This window comes from Carettochelys insculpta, chromosome 23 (genome assembly GCF_033958435.1).
Source record: "Carettochelys insculpta isolate YL-2023 chromosome 23, ASM3395843v1, whole genome shotgun sequence".
NCBI classification, from domain to species: domain Eukaryota; kingdom Metazoa; phylum Chordata; order Testudines; family Carettochelyidae; genus Carettochelys; species Carettochelys insculpta.
In genome coordinates this window covers 16,684,146-16,692,057 of record NC_134159.1, presented here as the reverse complement: position 1 = coordinate 16,692,057, position 7,912 = coordinate 16,684,146, and the positions used below count along the sequence as shown (strand labels likewise).

The window sequence follows — 7,912 nt, the reverse complement described above, 5'->3', positions numbered from 1 at the left end:
CTTTTTCTGTTGGACAATGTTAATCCCTCTCTGGGGAAGGTGAGACACTGTGTATTCTGGTGAGTAGCACAGTTACCAAGTCAGGATGTGTAGGGTTTGTCTTCAAAGGGATTTAAAAAAAAAACTAGTCCTGTGGCTGGCTCGGGTCAGCTATCTAGCTTGCAGATCTGAGGCTCTGGGGCTGGAAAATTGCTGTGTAAATATTCAGGTTTGTTTGGAATGGAGTCTGAACTCTAGGACCTGACACTAAGACAGGTTTGAGTGTCCCAGAACTCAGGCTGGAGTCTGAGACCTCCAGCCTGTGTCAGTTGACCTGAGCCAGCTGCAGGTCATTTATCCCTGTGCAGACCTACTCTTAAGTTCTAAATGCTGGCTGTAGGAGTGTAGTGTGTCCAAGGATTAGTATCTGGGACTGGGAATTTGATCACTTGTATTGCAGTCTCATTTCTACTACTGAACTTCCTTGTGACCTTTAGCAAATTGGAAAAATCGCCAGGGTGATCAGCAAACTGCAAAATAAGATGAATACATTTCTAGATCATGCATCTGATGGTTTGTGTGGCTTAATGATTCCAAATGAAAAGGTCAAGAGCCCTTCTGTTTGACACTAGTAATTTTGTTATAATTGTGTAATTAAACTGAATTCCACTTTTATGTTTATCATCTAATTTCTTAATCTGTTGACTGTGTATGGCTTTCTTCATCTCCTGTTTGTTCTTGACAATACCCGTTTTCAGAATGTATCAGTAGTTTCAGTACCCTGTCCTGGCTTCTCTTGATACTTCCAATTAAACTGTTTGTGTGTGTCCATAGTGGAAAAAAAATACCGCATTTTCTGTTAATTTTCAAGTGAGAGTAAACATGTAGGCTATGTCTACACTAGAAGCATCTGTTGACATAAGTTACTGTCAACAGGGAAGTCTCGACAGAACCTCCGTCAACAGATTGCATCTACACACAACTTGCTCTGTCAATAGAGAACTGCCAGACTGCACTGCCCTCTGGTTCCAGAAAGCAGAATGGCAGCTCTGCAGAAGGCTGCCCAGCAACCAGAAGCCTTCTCTTTCGACAAAAGTGTCTACACTGCGCTTCTGTCAACAATACTCTGCTGACAGACTGTTATGCCTCATATTTTTGAAGGATAATATTGTTGAGGCAAATGTGGAGTTCTGTCGAGAATCTGTCAACAGAATGCTTTAAATGTGTGGACAGTCCCTGAGTTATGTCGACAGAAGGCCCCTTCTGTCAACGAAACTCTCGAGTGTAGACACAGCCGTAAGGCATCTAAGCTCAATTTTAGCTGGTATACTGGAGTAATTAATTCCTCCTAGGTCATTACAGAGCCAAAAGGGAAAAAAACTGTTTGAAGTAAAAATTAAGTATTTTATATATTATACATATTATGTTAATATTGTTTATTGAAAAGCAATCAATCTGTTTTTAGGGATTTTTAGCCTTACATTTGACTTTTAATATTCAAAACAAATTGAGAAGTACAATCTATAAACTGTCAATTATTTATCCATATTGCAAATTTAATCAGGAAGAATGTAATGAATGAAAAGCCCAGAGACTCTTCTGCCAAGAACTGCGACCCCGACCCCTGCAGAGATGACAAGAACAGGCAGCACAGCCCTGCCCCGCCCCCCATGGAGGAGCTCCACTTTTGCTGCTGTGGTAACTCCCCTGAGACCTCTCAACCTCCTGTTCTGCAACCCCCTCACTCCCTGCCTTGACCCTCTCACACCCAACTTTCTTCCCTCAGCCCCCTGCCCTACTCCACTACCTTCCATCTCCTGCCCTGAATCCCCTGAACAAAATCCCTACTTTGTCTACACTCCACCCTGTGCCTTGACTCCCCCATGCATACTGAATCCTCTGCCCTAACCCTATGCTCTCCACGCCAATCCCATCCCTTCCACTAAGCCCTGCCCTGCCCTCCCAGCCCCTCCACTCTCACCTCTGGCCACAGCCTGCCCCCACACCCTAGTACCACTTCTAAGCCCCCCAGACCTGTTTCCCAACTCCTGTTCACACTCTTACCACTCTTCACCCTCTGCCCTAAGCTCCCCCCATAGCAAAACCCCTGCTATGCCATCTACAGACCCTCCTCACTCACACCAAATGATGTGCTCTGAGTCCTTATACGTCTGCCTTCTATTTTGCAAATGGAAAAAACAAACAAACAAAACCTTACTTCACTTAATAGGAGAGCAAAGCCAGGTCATTTTGCTGTGTGTGTAATGTATGTAGTTTCTTATTTTGTTTCTAACTCTGCAAAGAGAGAGAGACCCTACAAGGTTCTAACTTGGCTCTGGAAGTGCAGTGGGGTCTAGAGGGTTTTTACAGCAGGGGGCAGATATATCTGGGTTCTAAGATCATTGAATGGCCATACTACGTCACACCAAAGGTCCATCTAGCTCAGTATCCTTTAGCAAATACCAGGTGCTTCAGAGGGAATTAACACAACAGCTAATCACTGAGTGATTCATCCCATCACTTGTTCCTAACTTCTGGCAAACAGAAGTGAGACTAAGGTTATGTCTAGATTAGTGATTTGTTGACAGAATGCTGGCAGATATCTTCTGACAAAACTTCTCTTGACTGATGGCAGCCAAATTGCCAAGCGGATCGCAAGAGCAATATGCTCTCTTGACAGAGTGGTTGGACTGCCTGGCCACTCTCTACAAAATGGCCAGACGGAAACACAGCAGACAGGGCTGCCCAGTGTCCTGGAAGCCATGTCTGTTGACAGAAGGTCCCCCACAGTACATCCAGACCAGCTTTCTGTCAACAGATCTCTCTCTACAGGGGCATTAAGCCTCGTGGGGAGCAGGATAAGACTGGCAACAAAAATGCTGCATTCTGGTGATTTACTATTGACAGAATACCTTGGGAATCTGGATGTTCCAGGGTTTGGTTGACAAATGCAGATATCCGTTTTTAATAATTGAATCCCCCCCATTACTAATATCTGTTTCTTCCTAATAATTGGAATTCACTCACCCACAAAGGTTTCCCCTGTGGAAGAGGCTACCATATCATCTGACAAAGGGTCCCTAATATGGGATACTTTCCCACTGCTCTTGTCAGATCTTCTCCTTCCCTGAGGCTTTCATCCTCCTCCACAGATTCTGCCTGCATTTTATTCTTACCCCTATAACTTATTCCTTTCTTGATTTTTTTTTTAAATCAGGTGGTTTTATATCAGGTTTTTTTTTTTTAAAAAAAAAATCAGGTGGTTTTAGTTTAAAGAAGGATAAATGTATCTAGCTCCCCCCTCCAACACTGCCTCTGACCTGCCTGGCAATACTTCCCTGTTACCTACACTCTGTTTCCTATCTTTTGACTGAAGTCCCTGGCAATGCTTTCAGGATCGTCTAATGAGCCTGAAAAATCTCAAGAGGGATAGTTTGTGGCACCTTAGAGACTAACATGTTTATTAGATCATGAGCTTTTGTGGGTAATACCCCTTTCTTCTGAAAAAATGGGTTTTACCCATGAAAGGTAATGCCTAAATAAATTTAAGTCTCTAAGGTGCCACAGGTCTGCTTATTGGATCTGAAGAAGTGTGTCTGTCCCACGAAAGTTCACCTAATAAATTCTTTTGTTACTCTTTAAAGTGCTACTTGACTGCTTTTTTGTTTTGATAGAATACAGACTCACACAGCTATTTCTCCATCACAGGTCTGCTTATTCCTAATGAGCCTTCGTTCACTTTAATGAAAAACTTGTTATCTTAATCACCCTTCTTATGCTTATAAACAAATGCCCTGCCCCAGGCTGTACTGCTCCTAGCTTCCAAATCCAACTCCATCCCACGCGGGTTTTTTTTGAAGTGAAGAACTCTACCTGAGGCTAGTGTAACTAAAGCCCTGCTACAAACGTGGATGAGGGTTACAGTCCCTCCTCGTCCCCCCCAATGGCGCCCCTGGAAAAGATCTGAGGGTGCAGACAGCCACAGAGAACTGCACATGTTCGGGATTCTAGATACAAAATTGTTATCCGCAGCTGCAGCCTCGCTGGGCTCTCCGGATACCGAGGGGTAGATGTGAATTTGCAGGGATCCAGGACAGCTGGCTCCTTCTCCTCGCTCCGCAAGGCCCCAGGGCCTGAAGCAGGAGCTACCCAGCGCTCCGCCCCGACGCCTCAGAGGCGACCAGCTAGCCAGGCAGCCTCGCCCTGAGCGGGGGAGGACCGCGCGGGGCTGGGAGCGGAAGTCTCCGTGCGCCGAGCATCGCTCAGGCCCCAAGGGCTTCCGCCTACGCCGTGGTGCGCCCGCAGCTCACCTCAGGTTGGTCCCGTGCGCGCGCGCGCGCCCTCGCCGGAGCTCGTTGGTGTCACGCTCGCGCGAGTGCGTCACAGGGATGCGCCGGGCAGCGGAAGTGACGCGTTTGTTCAGCGCTGGCTGGCGTTGAAGCCTCTCTCCTTAATCTCCGGCGGCGGGTGGTGCTGGCGGTGAGTGTGGGGCGGCTCGTTTCGTCGTTGTGGGTCGCGTGCTGGTAGTGGGGCTCGCTCTGCGGGGGATGGAGGAGCCCATTGTCGGGGATCCCAGGGCTGGTAGGAGGGCGAGCCTGGGGTGCAGACTGAGAGTCGGGGGCTCACGCATGGGGCTTCATGTTGGTAGTTGTGAGGGACAGGCGAGGGGTCAGGCACCGGGCGACAAGGGGGGGTTGAGGCTGATGCGGGTGAGCCGGCGAGTGAGGCTGTGGGGAACAAGAGGTGATCACCGGAGAGGGCTGCGATGTGGGGTAAATCCCCACAGGAGAGTGGGGGGAAACCCTGGGGTCGCCCTCAGAATTCATTGTGATAAGTCTGTGAGTATTGGGAAATTGTTTGGGATGTCTCCAGAGCCTTCTATAAAGGAGATCTAAAAAAGAGTTGTGGTTGATTTGTGCATCTTAGTCCTGCCAGGGAATCTAGAGTCCAGTATAATTTAGAGCAGGTCTACACTGAAGCAGAAAGTTGAATTAAGGTATGTTATTACAGCTATGTTAATTATGCAGCTAGAGTCAATGTACCTTAATTTGGGCTTCCATTCCCTCTCAACTAAGCATCCCTACCTGCAGAGGTACACTGGGGCTAATGCAGTCCCCTGCCATGCGTTCCTGTCAACTTTCCTTACTCCTAGTGGGGCAGGAGTACCAACACAGGCACCCTGTAAGTTTGGTTTAGCATGGTTAGTAGGGACATGCTAATTTGAACTCCAGAAGATCATCCACAACAGGCTTGATATTCCCTGTAGTTAAGATCTACCCTTAGTAAGGTACACCTAAGAGTATCCTGCAGCTGAAAAATTGATGCCAGATAGATTCAAATGGCACAATAACAAGGCCAAAAAAAAACACCACAAAGTATATGAGAAGCAGGCAGCTTGATAAACTAGTGGGCTACTCAGTTGTCCAGAAGCTAAAGGATCACTCAGGGATGATAAACCATCTGTGGAGAAATTAAACAAATTCTTTGCATTGGTTTTCATGGCTCAAGGAATGAGGGAGATTTGCAAATCTGAGCCACTTTTTGGGTGACACATCTGAGGATTTTTCTCAGATTAAATGGTTGTTAGAGGAGTCTTGGTACAAATTGATAAACTAGACAGTAATAAGTCACTAGGAACATATGGTATTTATTCAAGTGTTCTGGAGGAATTCAGAGTTGATATTGCAGAACTACTAAGAGTGGCTTGTACCCTTCCATTTACATTAATTGTCCTGTAGTCATTTGGTACAGAGGCTGACAGGGTACTAAGTTTTAAATGGTCTCCAGAGGTGCTTCTGGTATTTACAGGCCAGAAAATCCAACTCCGGTACCAGGCAAACTAAGAATAGAATTGTCAGACACACACATGAACATAGTTTGTTGGAGAAGAATCAACACTGCTTTTGTAAAGGAAAACCACGCCTTGCCAATCTGCTGGAATTCTTTGAGAGGATTAACAAGCATGTGGACAAGGGAGATCTGTTGGATATAGTATACTTAGATTTTCGGAAAGCTTTTGACAAGGTCCCTCATCATTCTGAAAACTGGCTATTTATTTCTACCTTTTGTTGCCTATCTTCTAACCAATTACTTGTCCTAAAAGGACTTCCCTTTAATCCCATGACACTCTTGAAATAGGATATCTTTATTTGATAGAGAGAAATGCTTGTTTTCAACTGTGACACAGCCAGATTACGTGTGGATTGGTTATGGAGCTATGACATACCAGGATTCCTCTCAAGAAGTGTTTTGAAGAAGCAGGAAACATATTGTGATATTTTCTAGTTCCATCTGCTCTATTTTCACACATCCTGTCATGGGAAAATATTTTATAAATATTTTATGGTAACAAGCAGTCTTGTAGCACCTTAGAGACTAACAGATTTATTAGGTCATGAGTTTTTGTGGGTAAGACTCACTGCTTCAGATGATATGGGATGTCTCCAGTCATCTGAAGTAGTGGGTCTTGCCCACAAAAAGCTCATAACCTAATCAGTTTCTTAGTCTCTAAAGTGCTACGTGACTTTTTGTTTGTGAGGCTACAGCCGAACACAGCTATGCTTCTGATATATAGGTGACAGACAGGGATGCACAATTTTGCAACAGATTACCAAAAGGGCCATGTTGAGCACTTCTGTTTTTGTGACTATTTCAACCCCATTTATTAGTGGGACTTTACATATGAAACTGGCCTCTACAGAAGTGTCCAACTATGAAAATTGATATACAAGCTGAACCTCTCTACTCCAACACGTTCTCGTCTGGCAAAATCTGTAATCCAGCATGATTTTAGTTAGCCATACAGGTACTTATCAAGGACGTGTCCAAGTTCCCTGTGGTCCCATAACGTTTGTTTACAGCCACCAATCCGGCTTCTCAGTGTTCTAGGCTGTTATTTAGCTGTGAAGTATCAGGGGGTAACTGTGTTGGTCTGTATCCACAGAAACAATGAGAAGTCCTGTGGCATCTTATAGACCAACAGATGTACTGTAGCATTTATTGGAGCATAAGCTTTTGTGGGTGCATCTGATGGGGTCAGTCTTTGCCCATGAAAGTTTATGATCCAATAAATCTGTTAGTCTCTAAAGTGCCACAAGACTTCTCATAATTTAGCTGTAATTCACCCCTAAATGTCTTACAGGAGCCCAGTAAGCAGTGGAAGTGTTGTTAATTCTGCTAAACAATATTGACCTCTGATGGTCTGGCCAATTTTCTCATTCAGCACTGGTCAAGTCCTGAGGGTGCCTAGACTAGAGAAGGTCAATTTGTACATGTCTGAAGCTGTGTATGTATGCCTACACTGTGAATCAATTTAAAGCAAGCCATGTTTAGCTGAGGGCTGCCTGCCTCACAAGGTGTGGACATTGTTATAAAATGTTTTTAAAAATGTATATTATGGGTGCTGTCCTGATTAGCTACTTTTAAAATGGGTTAATTACCTTAATAAAGTGCGGGGCTTGCTGCAAGAGTGGCCCCTCCTTTATCTCAGTGGCTATAAGATTGTGGTAACCAAGATGGTTTCCAGGGATAGGGTAGTTTTACTAACTGCACTTGTGAAGCTGGTGTTTGCATAGTCTGTCAATTGAACTGTAGAAGCGCTTTGCTTGGATGCAGAGGGAGTGCATCACTCTTGCAATTTTTTGTGCAGTCAGCATGCATCTCGTGAAAATCGGGTCTTGCTTAAAACGCATGTCGCTTCTGTAATACCAGTCAGGGCAGGGGAAACTACGTAGATGGAAACCAGCAGAATCTGGCAACCCTGCACACAGGCAATGGTAAACAAAATGTCTCATAGGCCACATGCAGAATCCCAATGGGCTACGAATTGTCCACCGCTGCTTTAGTACATTTGAGGAGTTGTCTTACTAACAAAATCTTGAATAGCAATAGGGAGGAAGCCATGTTCGCCTGCACTCCAACAAAACAAAGCAGC

General features: G+C 45.0%; 1 protein-coding gene across 5 annotated transcripts in view; it reads left to right on the top strand.

Annotated features, from left to right (window-relative positions):
* Positions 1-4,398: 4,398 nt before the first annotated feature.
* LOC142001066 (cyclin-dependent kinase 11B) overlaps positions 4,399-7,912 on the top strand; it is a 46,651-nt gene continuing 43,137 nt past the window's right edge. For all 5 annotated transcript variants that reach the window (XM_074975944.1, XM_074975943.1, XM_074975946.1 and 2 more), the window contains exon 1: positions 4,399-4,458. The gene's annotated coding sequence lies outside the window, so the exon portion shown is untranslated. The remainder of the gene's footprint in view (positions 4,459-7,912) is intronic.